Here is a 14,598-nt window from a genome sequence, read left to right on the forward strand (position 1 = left end):
CTAATGCCTGATAATCTGAAGTGATACAGTTTCATCCCGAAAGCATCCTCTCCCACCCACCATCCGTGGAAAACAGTCTTCCATGAAACCAGTCCCTGGTGCCAAAAAGGTTGGGGACTGCTATGTAAGAGTATCTATTATTTTAAATATCAAATAGCTTTTATCAACAGAAAACAAAAAGGGCCACAACCCATCTAAGCCACAGATATTTACAATCTGCATTTCTATATTTTAAAATGCCAATTAAAAATACAACATGGCTAGTGAAGATGGAGTAAGTCCACACCCGTCCCTCCCAATGATAACAACAAAAACTTTGGACAAAATACAAAAACTAGTAACCTGAGGATTCTGAAAAGTAAGAGCAAGCAGATTGGAGAGAGAAAATAAAACCTGGAGAAGCAATCCTGATGGGGGTGACTTGCCATTATGTTTCCCCTTCTTTTTTTTCTCCTAGCATTGAAATAAAATTAGCCCCATCCAGGGAACTTTATAAATGACACATGCAGCAAAAACTTGAGAACGCTTATCGAGCTGGTGTAAGCACAGGGAAAAAGGACCCCCAAACCAGGAGGTGGAAACGGGGATCTCTGAATTCTGTGTACAAACTGGTAGAAGTCCTGGTCACACTTCATGTGCATGAGACAGATCCAAGGCAGCATAACCAAGGTTTTGAAAACTAACTGACATTGGAACTATCACCCAATGGAGGGGAAACAATTTATGGTCTGAATCTACCCTGGTTTGTTGCATGCTTTAAGAAATTTTTTAAAACAATCAATGAGAAAAACAAGCAATGGGGAAAGGATTCCCTATTTAATAAATGGTGCTGGGAAAACTGGCTAGCCATATGTAGAAAGCTGAAACTGGATCCCTTCCTTACACCTTATACAAAAATCAATTCAAGATGGATTAAAGACTTAAACGTTAGACCTAAAACCATAAAAACCCTAGAAGAAAACCTAGGCATTACCATTCAGGACATAGGCATGGGCAAGGACTTCATGTCTAAAACACCAAAAGCAATGGCAACAAAAGCCAAAATTGACAAATGGGATCTAATTAAACTAAAGAGCTTCTGCACATCAAAAGAAACTACCATCAGAGTGAACAGGCAACCTACAAAATGGGAGAAAATTTTCGCAACCTACTCATCTGACAAAGGGCTAATATCCAGAATCTACAATGAACTCAAATAAATTTACAAGAAAAAAACAAACAACCCCATCAACAAGTGGGCAAAGGACATGAACAGACACTTCTCAAAAGAAGACATTTATGTAGCCAAAAAACACATGAAAAAATGCTCACCATCACTGGCCATCAGAGAAATACAAATCAAAACCACAATGAGATACCATTTCACACCAGTTAGAATGGCAATCATTAAAAAGTCAGGAAACAACAGGTGCTGGAGAGGATGTGGAGAAACAGGAACACTTTTACACTGTTGGTGGGACTGTAAACTAGTTCAACCATTCTGGAAGTCAGTGTGGCGATTCCTCAGGGATCTAGAACTAGAAATACCATTTGACCCAGCCATCCCATTACTGGGTATATACCCAAAGGACTATAAATCATGCTGCTATAAAGACACATGCACACGTATGTTTATTGCGGCATTATTCACAATAGCAAAGACTTGGAACCAAGCCAAATGTCCAACAATGATAGACTGGATTAAGAAAATGTGGCACATATACACCATGGAATACTATGCAGCCATAAAAAATGATGAGTTCATGTCCTTTGTAGGGACATGGATGAAATTGGAAATCACCATTCTCAGTAAACTATCACAAGAACACAAAATCAAACACTGCATGTTCTCACTCATAGATGGCAATTGAACAATGAGAACACATGGACACAGGAAGGGGAACATCACACTCTGGGGACTGTTGTGGGGTGGGGGGAGGGTGGAGGGATAGCATTGGGAGATATACCTAATGCTAGAGGAGGAGTTACTGGGTGCAGCACACCAGCATGGCACATGTATACATATGTAACTAACCTGCACATTGTGCACATGTACCCTAAAACTTAAAAATATAATAATAATAAATAAATAAATAAATAAATAATTAAATAATTTAAAAAAAACAATCTCCTGAGGATTTCAATTCTTTAAACAATCCCCAGGCTCTCATGATACAATATTCAAAATGTCCAGGACTCAAAATTATGTGACTTATGAAGAAACAGCAAAATGTGACCAATTCTCAAGAGGAAAAAACAGTCAACAGATACCAAGCAAGATGAACTAGATGTTAGAATTATCAGTCAGAAGCTCTATACCAACTACTGTAATTATGCTCCATGAGATGAAAGTAAGCACTATTGAAAGGAATAGAAAGGCAGTTTTCAGAAGTGAAATATAAACTACAAAAAAATGAACTAAACAGAAATTTTAGGGCCAATAAAACAATATCTGAAATTAAAAATTAACTGGATGGGATCAATAGCAGAACGGAGATGACAGAGGGAAAAGTCAGTGAATGTGAAGCTAGAAATGATCTCAACTGAAGAAAAGAGAGAAAAACAACTAGGCATAAATGAGCCGAGCCTTAAAAACAAGTAAGAAAATATCAAAAGGTTTAACATTTATGTCTTTCGATTCCCAAAAGATGAGGAGAAGAAAAAATTGGAAGAAATCATGAATGAAAACCTCCCAAATTTGGAGAAAGATATGAACTTACAGATCCAAGAAGCTTAGCCAACCTCAAATAAGATAAACTCAAAGAAAACCATTCCCAAACATATCATAAACTGCTGAAAAGCAAAGATGAAGAAAAAAAATCTTGAAAACAGAGAAAATCAAAATACCACACATAGAAGAATAGTGACTTGAATAATTAGAAATTTCTCATCAGGAAACAGAATACAATGGAACAATATCTTTAAAGCATTAAAAGAAACTGAAATGTCAATGAGAATTCTATATCCAGCAAAAATATCATTCAGGAGTGATGATGAAATATAACCATACCCAGATCAGGGAAAATTTACAGTATTCGTTGCCAAGACATCTGTTCTAAAAGAAATGTTGAAGGAAATTCTTTATGCCCAGGAGAAATAGTATCAGAAGGAAACTTGGAAGTTCAGGAATAAAGGAAGAACAATAGAAATGATAAAATATCTCAGTAAATAGATTATTTTTGACTTTTAAGTTCTTTAAAAGTATGATGGTTAAAAGCAAGAATTTAAGCACCATTTTGTGGAGTTTTAAATGCACATAGAGGTACTGCACATGACAACTATAACATAAAAAAGGGAGAGTAAAGGAAAAATATATATAAAAACTGTATCTATAAACTATATATATATAAGATATATATATATATTTGCCATGTTAAATGGCATGTAGAGCCTAACAACCACAAAACTATATATATATATAGTTTATATATATATATATGTATATTTTTGTTATACTCTACATGCCATTTAACATGGCAAAATATTAACTTCAAGTAGACTGTGAAAGCTTAGGTCTGTTTACTACAATGCTGATACCACCAAAAATATTCTAGGAGATACAAACACAAAGGATAATAGAAATTAAATTATAATAAAACATTTTTAAAATAAATAATCCAAAAGAAAGCAAGAGAGAGGGAAGAGATGAATGGAAACAGAGGGGATAAACAAAAAACAAATGATTAAATGGTAGACCTAAATTCAACAACCACATCAATAATTATATAAAATATAAATGGTCTAAACATATAAATTAAAAGAAATGGTCAAATCAGGCTAAAAAACAAGACCCAAATCTTTCTTATACTGTGTATAAGAAATCCACTGTAAATATAATGACATAGATTAAATGTAAAAGGAAGAAAAAAGATATACCATGAAAAAACACTATAAAATAAAGCTGGTATGACTATATCAGTATCAGATAAAGCCAACTTTAGAACAAGGAATACTATACCAGGTATAAAGAGGGGCATTACATAAAGATAAAACGGACAGTTTTCCAAAAAGACATAATCCCAGATGACTCTGCTGCACCTCACAATAAGACTTCAAAATACAGGAAGCAAAACTGACAGAGCTTAAAGGAGAAATAGACAAATCCACAATTATATTTGGAGACTTCAACATTCTTCTTTCAGTAACTAACAGAACAAGTAGCCAGAAAATTATCAAATACCTGAATACTGCTATGGTCTGAATGTGTCCCCCAAAGTTCATGTGTTAGACACATGATCCCTAATGCAACAGTGTTGAGAGGTGAGGCCCTTAAGAAGTGATTAGGTCATGAAAGCTGTGCTCTCATGAATGGATTAATGCTGTTATGGTGGGAGTGGGTCAGTTATCGCAGGAGTAGGTTTCTGATAAAAGGATGATTTGGGGCCTCTAACCTACGCTCTTGCATGCGTGATTGTCTTGCCCTTCTGTCCTGTGTCATGGAATGATGCAGCAAGAAGGCAGTGGCTCACGCCTGTAATCCCAGCACTTTGGGAGACTGAGGCAGGTGGACTGCCTAAGGTCAGGAGTCTGAGAAACTCCAACGGCCAACATGGTGAAACCCTGTCTCAACTAAAAAATACAAAAAAAAAGTAGCTGGGCATAGTGGCATGTGCCTATAAACCCAGCTACTTTGGAGGCTGAGACAGGGGAATTGCTTGAACCAGGGAGGTGGAGGTTGCAGTGACATCATTATAGATCTCAGAGATACTAAAAGGATCCTAAGGGAATACTCTGGACAACTTCATGCTCATAAATTCTACAACTTAGATAAAATGAAAAAATTCCTTGAAAGTCACAAACTACCAGAGCTCACTCAAGAGGAAATGATAATCTAAATGGTTGTAAATTAATTAAAGAAATTAAATTTGCAGTTAAAAATCTCTAACAATACAGATCCAGATGTTTCCCTGGAGAAGTCTACCAAACATTTAAGAAATAGTATCAATTCTACACAATGTCTTCCAGAAAATGGAAGAGGAGGGAAGGGTTCCCACCGTATGAGGCCAGCATTATTACCCTGATACTAAAACCAGATGAAAACATTACAAGTAGGCTCAACTGCAGATCAATATCCCTCATGAGCATAGAAGTAAAATGCCTCAACAAAAATATTAGCAAATCTAATTAAGCAATATCAGAAAAGGAAAATACACAACAACATAGGGTTTATCACAGGAATGCAAAGCTAGTTTAACATTCAAAAATAAATTAGTATAATTCACCATATTTAGACTAATGAAGAAAAACCATATAATCTCAACAGATACAGAAAAAGCATTTGGCAAAATTTGACATTCCTTCATGATAAAGCAAGCTCTCAGTAAACTAGGAATAGGAGCGAACTCCTTAACCTGATAAAGGGCATCTGCAAAAAATCCTATAGTTAACACAATAATAGCAAAAGACTGAATATTCTTCCCCTAAGATAGAAACAACGCAAAAATGTCTGCTCTTACCACTTCTATTCAGCATCACAATGGAAATTCTAGACAGGCCGATAAAGCAAGGGAAGGGGATTAAAGACATCAAGTGGAAAGGACAAAATTGCTCCTAGAACCAGTAAGTATAAGAAGGTCATATTAGATAAGTTCAAATGAAAAAAAAAAAACACTTAAATCAAACAAAAAACTGTAGATATATATGCTAAATATGAACAACTGGAAATCAAAACTTACCCACAAAGTACTATTTATCTTAGCAGCAAAAAATCTTGGCTTATAATTCTAAGAAAACATGTGCAGTCTCTATGTTAAAAACTACAAAACGCTGATGGAAGAAATCAAAGACAATATTGAAAAGTGGGAGGTTACCATGTTCATGGATTGGAAAACTCAATACTGTTAACATGTCAATTTTCCCCAAATTGATCTATATATTCTACATAACCTCACTGAAAATCCTAGCCAGTGTTTGTGTGTATAGTGACAAGAAATGCAATAGAATGAATAGCCAAAACAATTTTTAAAAAGGGCAAAGTTGTAAGAAGGACAAAGACAAAAGATTTAAGACTTCCTATAAAGCAACAGTAATCAAAACTGCACTAGTGATGAAGGGATAGGCACATAGATCAAAGGAACAGAATAGAGTTCAGAAATACACCTATACAAATATAGTCAATTCAAGGTTCAAAGTCAATTGAGTGGAGAAAAGGTAAGTTTTTTCAACAACTGGTGCTGGGAACAATTAGATATTCATGTAAAAGAAATGAACCAAAATCCATATTATATACTTTATAAAAAAACTCAAAGTGGATCATGAACCTAAATAAAAAAATTAAAACCATAAAACTGCTAGAAAAAAGTTTAGGAGAAAATCATTGTAACCTTGATTTAGGCAAAGATAATGTTACATACAAAATCAAAAGCATGATCCATAAAAGATGAAATTGATAAAGTAGACTTCATCAAAATTTAAAAGTTTTATTCTACAAAAGACACTGTTAAGAGAATGAGAAAACAAGTTACAGACTAGGAGAAAATACCTGCAACTTGTACATGTGATAAAGGACTTGGATCTAGAATATGTAAATCCTCTCAAAACTCATTAAGGAGTTTAACTCAATAAAACTGGGCAAAGAAAAGACTATCAAGCCAAGAAAAGACATAGAGGAAACTTAAATGCATATTAACTAAGTGATCCAATCTGAAAAGGCTACATACTATAATATTCCAACTATATGACATTCTGGAAAAGAGAAAACTATGGAGATGGTAAAAAGAACAGTGGTAGCCAGGAGTTTGGGTGCAGGAAGAGATGAATAGGAACAGCATAGAGAATTTTTAGCATAGTGAAACTACTCTGTTTGATACTTTAATGGTGGATACATGTATCATTATACATTTGTCCAAACCCATCAAATGCGTACCACCAAGAGCGAACCTCTAATGTAAACTATGGACTTTGGGTGGTAATAAAATGTCAGTGTAGGTTCATCAATTGTATGACTCTGGTGGGGGATATTGATAATGAGACAGAATATGCATAAGCTGGGGGGAAGGGGTATATGGGAAATCTCTGCTCAATTTTTCTGTGAATCTAAAACTGCTTTAAAACACAGTCCATTTTTTCAGAAAAGGGCAAAAATTCAGAAAGACATTTTACCAAAGAAAATACACAGATGCCAAATTGCAGACAAAAAACATACTCAATATTGTTTCTAATTTGTATTAGAAAATACAAATTAAGATCACAATGAGATACCATTATATACGTATTATAATAGCTACAATTATAAAAAAAAATTTTTAACCTGACAGCAACTGCAGGCAAGGATGTGGAGCAATTGGAATGCTCATAAATTGCTGTTTGAAGAGTGTTTACAATGGCACAGACTCTGGCAAACAGTTTGGCGGTTTCACATGAAGTTAAATGTATTTTGACCATATGACCCAGCAATCCCACTCTTAGGGATTTGCCCAAGAGAAATACAAATTTATGTTCACACAAAAACTTGTACAAGAATGTTTATAGCTGCTTAATTTGTAAATGTGAAAGACAGGAACCAATCTAGATGTCCTTCAACTGGTGAATGGATAAACAAACTATGGTACATTCATACAGAGGATACCACTCAGCAATAACAACAACAAAAACCCACTGATGTACACATAATATCTCAAATATACAATACTAAATAAAGGAAGCCAGAATCAAAAGGGTATACACACACAAGCTTATTATTCAACTGATATGATATTCTGGAATGGCGAAACTAAAGGGACTGAGAACAGATCAGTGGTTGCTAGGGACTGGGACAGCATGAGGGAATTTTTGGGAGGTGGTAGACTGTTCTCTATCTTGATTGTGGTGGTGGTTACATGACGATATGCATTTATCCAAACTCAAAACTGTACACTAAAAAATTTTAGTGTATGTATTTTTATAGTACTTACAGTATGTATGTATTTTATAGTATAGTAAGACTTGTACAACCTTAAAAATTAAATAATCATATTCCCATTTATAGTCACCATTTATTGGGTGCCCACTATAGGCTAGAGGCATCATATTTAGGGCTTTACAATCATTTATCATTAACTTGTTACAATAACCCTTCACAGTCAGAATTACTATTCTATTTTAAAGGTAAGTGTCTTAGTCTATTTAGGCTGCTATAACAAAAATACCATAAATTTGGTAGCTCATAAACAACAAACATTTACTGCTTACAGTTCTGGAGGGTAGGAAGTCCAACATCAAGGTGCAAATTTGGCATCTGGTGAGGGCATGCCCCTCATAGATGGCACCTTCTAATTGTGTCCTCACATGGGGAAAGGCGTAAGCAAGCTCCCTAAGGCCTCTTTTACAATAGCACTAATCACATTCACGAGGGCTTCACCCTTATGATCTGATCACCTCCCAAGGGCCCCAACTCCTAATGCCATCACCTTGGGGGTTAGAATTTCAACATAAAAAATTTGGGGAGGACACAAACATTCAGACCATAGCGATAAGAAAACTAAAACTCAGAGAGGTTGAGGTCCTTAAAAACAAGATGCTAAATATTCTTGGCAACTTTAAACAATGATTTCTATGATTTTGAAGAAAAAAGAACTCCATAAAACTCAGATGCTTACAGAAATGCATGCTTACATTTCTCTAATTAGAAAATTTCCATTTTGCAGAATGAGAAATTTTTTAAAAACCAAGCCTTTATTAATTTGTTTGCAACATTCTTTTATTGCTCACCTCCCTAAAGAGAGGTTTCATCCTAAAAGATGTTCTTAATGTTAGATTCAAGTTCAAAGCTATAATAGATATGGTCTTTTATCTTAACAGTCATCACTACAAAGCTGTAATTAGCCTTAATAACCAAGTTAACCAAATTGAGCAAGTCATTCTCCAAATTTTATTAATTCAGAGTCCCACTTTGGGCATTTACTTCCTTTCCCTTCAATACGCCTGAAACATTTGTAGCTTTAAAAATAAAGCTATTTGATGATTAAACACTTCATTCTGCTGTCCCTCTGAAATAGTAACCCTTTAAGGACTCGGCCCAAACCAGGACAGAAGGCTCAGTGAGAAAAGTCATCATTTTCTGCACCTAACAGAGGACCTGGCACCTAGTCAGGTACTACTGGTTCTTTCACAAAGAACACTTAATTATTTGCTATGAATTACAATAAAAGCAAGTTCAATACTTTTAAATTACTTTCCTGGCTTCAAGGCATCAAAGCACATAAAGGCTATTATCAAATTGCTGGTGTGTGCATCATCTGGCACATATCAGCTCTAGCTTTTCTCTAACATCCAGCATGTTTCTACTCTCCTTTCTAATACTGCCTATTCCATACTCAGTGATTTTAGCAAAAAGATGGCACTGTAACATATAAGGCAAAGTAAACCAAAACTAGGGAGGCAATCCCCCAGGGAAGAAAAAAAAAAAAAGCATTCGTCACACAAAGTAAATGGTTCCAATCCACTTAATGGTCTTAAACCTATTCACGTCTTACACCTAGCCAGTCAGAGAATGTGGGAAGAATGTTGCTGAGGCAGAACACTAATAGTCATGCAAGCCATTTGGTTACTTCTGCATCCCCCCAAAAGCAGAGTGCCAGTGGACAGGAACCCATACTCGGCAAATGTGGGTGGCAAGAATGAACTCTTCTCCTTGAAAGCCAATCTTTTCCACCAAACATTCAGATGTACAAATTATCACCACCATTTTGCCCCACCTCACACACTTATTGTTTTATATTTCCAAGCAGAAGAAGTTTTTGATGAACAAGGTCTGATCTGGAAAGGTTAAGATATGGATTACCAGCCATAAGACCTTAGGCAAGCACACTGAGGCTCTCGGTGGTGGCAGTTCCCTCATTTAACTAATAGGAACGATAATTTCTAACCGCATCGGGTTGTTTAGACTTGAGTGTTCTTGCTAAATGTTGAATTCACACAGCTTCAAAAGGTGCACTCCTGCAAACCATTGTGATGAAAGACTTGGATGTTGAAGAAATTGAGAATCAACAGTTAAAACAGAATTGGAGTGCTCAGACTAAAGAATCACTCAAAATCACTCTGAATACCCTTATAAGTATTTTACATTTAATAAAATAAAACAAGACAACATATTAAACAAAAATCAGTAACTTGAAATACTTCTGCAACTTGTAATGATGAGTTCTTGAACAATTAATTTCCACTTGGCATTGAAACACATTTCAATTTCTCCTTTTCCCTTGGTTTCAATAAGCGACTTTTAAATGTGTTTTGTTTTCCTGTAGACATTATTCTCTCTAGCTCCCAGGACTCCAGTCTGGGCCTATAGGCAAAGAGAGTGATTTAAAGGTCTGAGATGCTTTGGCAATTTTCAAATCACTGGTGTGTGCATCACCTAGCTTCTGGATTATCAACTGCATCCTTACCTACTCCCACCAGGAGGCATTTCTGAAACACATCCCCAACCCAACAGGGTTACTGAACATTTTCTCTATGTGCGTACTCTTCCTTCGGCTTCCCTCTCTCTGGATAACCTCCCATAGTATCTTTGCCAAAACACTTCTAGTCTACCATCCACTCTGCCATTTTAGTTTTAATGCCCAGGTTCCATAGTCTTCTATAGAAACTTAAAATTAAAAGTTATCAGAACTTATTTTGGGGAAAAAAACTCAGAAGTCAAACCATGTGAAATCTTACATAAGAGTTTGAAGATGATGAATTACTGCAAATGAAATATTATGAAAAATGAAAATGTATAATACTCTAAGACTGTGTTATACTCTTTCCTATAATATTGACAAACATCCAACTTAGTCCAATTCAAGGGATATGATTAAGTGAAATAACAGAACTTCAGTCTTACACATCATCATATTTTACATTTCTGGGGTTACTAGCATTTGGAGAATAACCATTAGAAGAAGGCATGAAGTGTTGTTAGACTTATAACCACTGTTCTTGTTAATAAAAACTACTCTAAAACTTAGTGACTTAATATAACAATACACCGTTGTATCTCACAATTCTGTAAGTTAGAAATTCTCTCTCTCCTCTCCCCTTTCATCCTGTGTCAATATGGCCTCTCCATGTGGATAGCATGGGCTTTCTGATAGCAAGGCCGACTCAGGATAGCCAGACTTCTTATATATAGAAACTCAGGGCTCCAAGATCTTTGAAGAGATGAGAAGTGGATGTTGCCAGTCACGTAAGGTTTGGGCCCAGGAAGTGGCCCAAGATATCCTTTGATATATTCTGTTGATCAAACATGTATAAAAATCACCCAGATTCTAGAGGAGGGAACAAAGACTTCATATTTTCATGAGACAGTAGTAAAGAATCTGTGGCCATCTTTAACCTATCACAGTTACCAAAAAAGATTATAAATCTGCTAGATTACAAAATAGAAAACTAAATTATTTGCAAATGAGTATAAGAATGTCATTAGTTAAAATAATCAAACTCAAACAAACCATTCATCATATGAGAAGAGCTGTAAGTCAAGCAATACAAAGAAGTCATTATGAAAATTTAATAGTATAAAAGGTATCTCAATATACCTTGCAATATTTAATGCTGGTTTGTATGCTAATTTTATCACTTCAAAGAAAATCCTAACAATATCGGGTAACACATTTTGGATTCCTAATTAGATTCTACATTTAAATTTTTAAATGTCTTTAGGGTGCAAAGATTGCTCCACTTAATTCCGCTAACATACTTCTAAAAGTGAGTGGCATCTACACTTATCCACCTGACAATAATTGCTGCCATTTATTGAATGTTTATTTCACACTAACCCTGTACTGAATGCTTTACACGTATTTTCACATTTCACCCTCACATGAAAAAGAAGCCCGCTTTATAGATAAGGAAACTGATGTGCAGAGAGAAGTAGAAAATTGTGCTGCTATTAAGGGAGCCAGGATTTGGTCTAAGATTCATGTTCCCCTAAAACCAATATTCTTAAACACTATGGTGTTTAACCTTCGATCTAGCTATGTGGTCAGAAGGTTCTTCTCTAAGTTGGAATTTGTATGTATAGTTATGTATATATGAATTCCAAAATAAATGATATTAGTCTTGACAGAATCATCATTCCATTCCTCATATTTCAGCATATAAATAGTATATTATCATCTGAAATTATGAAGCATCCTTAAATGCACAGCTAATAAATTCTGTACTTTAACCACATGTTCTTATGTACTTAGAACATGTCTCTCCCATATATATGAAAGCATATCCAACAAAAACTTACAGAGGTCCATCTACAAATAGCTTAAATTAACAAAAGAAAACTGCAATTTTTCAGGACAGGCAAAGCAAATAAGTAATTTCATTGTAGATTGAAACAGTAGATAAATAAAAGCTCAATTTATGATTCAAGATTGATTATTCAAGTCAGAAGAAATCTATTTTCTCTGAAAACATTGAGATTGGCTCTGTTAGAGTTAAGTCAGTGTCTGCATTTCTGGAATAATGCACATGTATGCTGTTTGCCTGCTGGGGTGTGTTTCTGGGTAGAGCATCATGATTTGTGACTGAATACATCAGCTGTTCACTGCTACCCCCCAACACCAATAAAACTTGTTTTTCAAGTTCCTTCTCCTTCATGGTTTTTTTGTTAACATAATCATCTCAGTAATTAAAATAAAAGCTGTACCTTTTGTGGGGTTTTTTGAACAATGAATTGATTAAGTAAAAGCTATGCACTTTCTATAAAAGATACAATTGGAATTTTTGACGAATATTGGTCTTCTCCATATATCCCAGGAAAACAACTATGTGTATAATATCACTGGAGAAAGCACAGGGCCATTAACAGTGGGGACTGGGGAGAAGCCGGTGGGGGCTGAGGAGCAGTACAACCAGCATCACCTTCTCTAAAGGTGAATAAGAAAGTCCAGTGGCTCCCTTTCTTCTGTCTCAAATTCAGAAAAACAAAGGTTATTACAGGGAAAGTTTAATTTCTACTTTTTATTATGTTTATCATTATGAAGTAATGGCAGGCAAAGTAAAACAATCACTTTTGGTATTTCCCAGGCTTCCACGGCTATTAAACAATTCATAATATTTATCATATTTATTTTTGTTCTCAGAGGCTATTATAAGAGTCTAGAATTTCATGCATGATCCAATTAACTAATTATACTTATTTAGAGGCCATGAAATGCCTAACTGCAGTCACAAATAGGAGATCACTGGCATAATTAGTTGTGCTAGCAAAACTACAGTCACAAAATTTCTTGGGTCAAATCACACTAAAATTGTGACCCTAATTATAGTACTGTTCTCAGTACAATGCTCTCTTAATATGTCAGTCATCCCATGTTTGGAAAATAACTTTTTTTTTTTCTTTTTGGAGACAGAGTCTCACTCTGTTGCCCAGGCTAGAGTGCAGTGGCGTGATCTTGGCTCATTGCAACCTCTGCCTCTCGAGTTCTCCTACCTTAGCCTCCCAAGTAGCTGGGATTACAAGGGTGCGCCACCACATCCAGCTAACTTTTGCATTTTCAGTAGATATAGGGTTTCACTGTGTTGGCCAGGCTGGTCTCAAACTCCCAACCTCAGGTAATCCACCCGCCTCGGCCTCCCAAAGGCTGGGATTACAGGCGTGAGCCACCACGCCTGGCCTGGAAAATAACTTTTAACTGGGGAAAACATTCTCCTTTAAATTTGATATGCCAGTTTTTAATTCACTAAAACATTTCTAGGAAAATTTCAAAATAAAACCTCGGGAATACAGCAAAAATAATTTTTGAGATTGCTCCAGTCAAGCATGGCAAAACCGTTAGCTAAATGGCACACAATTGGTTATCACTTAACCAAGTTCTGACAAAATTCTAAAGTAAAATAACCAAATTTTTGTTGTCAAGGAAGAAAATATATCTGCCGGGCGCAGTGGCTCACGCCTGTAATCCCAGCACTTTGGGAGGTCGAGGTGGGTGGATCATGAGGTCAGGAGATCGAGACCATCCTAGCTAACATGGTGAAACCCCATCTCTACTAAAAATACAAAAAATTAGCTGGGCATGGTGGTAGACGCCTGTAATCCCAGCTACTAAGGAAGCTGAGGCAGGAGTGGCATGAACCAGGGAGGTGGAGCTTACAGTGAGTTCAGATAGCACCACTGCACTCCAGCCTGGGTGACAGAGCGAGACTCTGTCTCAAAAAAAGAAAGAAAGAAAGAGAGAGAGAGAGAGAGAGAGAGGGAAGGAGGGAAGGAGGGAAGGGAGGGAGGGAGGGAGGGAAGGAAGAAAGGAAGGAAGGAAGGAAGGAAGGAAGGAAGGAAGGAAGGAAGGAAGGAAGGAAGGAAGGAAGGAAGGAAGGAAAATCATAGATATTCCAAAACAATTAACTGGTATCCTGGATAATGTTCCTCCCTATAAACCTGTGGCCCTTATCTGATATGTAGTCTTCCCATTCCATTTGATTTGTTGGTGCAGTCAGTCAACATGAAAGATGCATCAAAAACAGCCCAACCTCACTGGAAGCCAGGTTCTGTAGGAGGTCACCAGAGCCACCTCCTCTACCTCTCACTAACCCTCCTCCTTTTCAAGAGAGGGAAGGAGAGAGGTAAGGAAAAACTAAAAAGTTTTAAATCAGAGAAAAGAAAAAAAGGCACAATGATAGATGCTTTCTTATTTTGAGATACAAAAAGGCAAAAAGGACTGTCAATAG

General features: G+C 36.1%; 1 protein-coding gene across 2 annotated transcripts in view; it reads right to left on the bottom strand.

The window, feature by feature from the left end:
* ZSWIM6 (zinc finger SWIM-type containing 6) overlaps positions 1–14,598 on the bottom strand; it is a 211,061-nt gene that overhangs the window by 26,187 nt on the left and 170,276 nt on the right. The window lies entirely within an intron of this gene.

This window comes from Pan troglodytes, chromosome 4, assembly GCF_028858775.2.
Source record: "Pan troglodytes isolate AG18354 chromosome 4, NHGRI_mPanTro3-v2.0_pri, whole genome shotgun sequence".
NCBI classification, from domain to species: Eukaryota; Metazoa; Chordata; class Mammalia; order Primates; family Hominidae; genus Pan; species Pan troglodytes.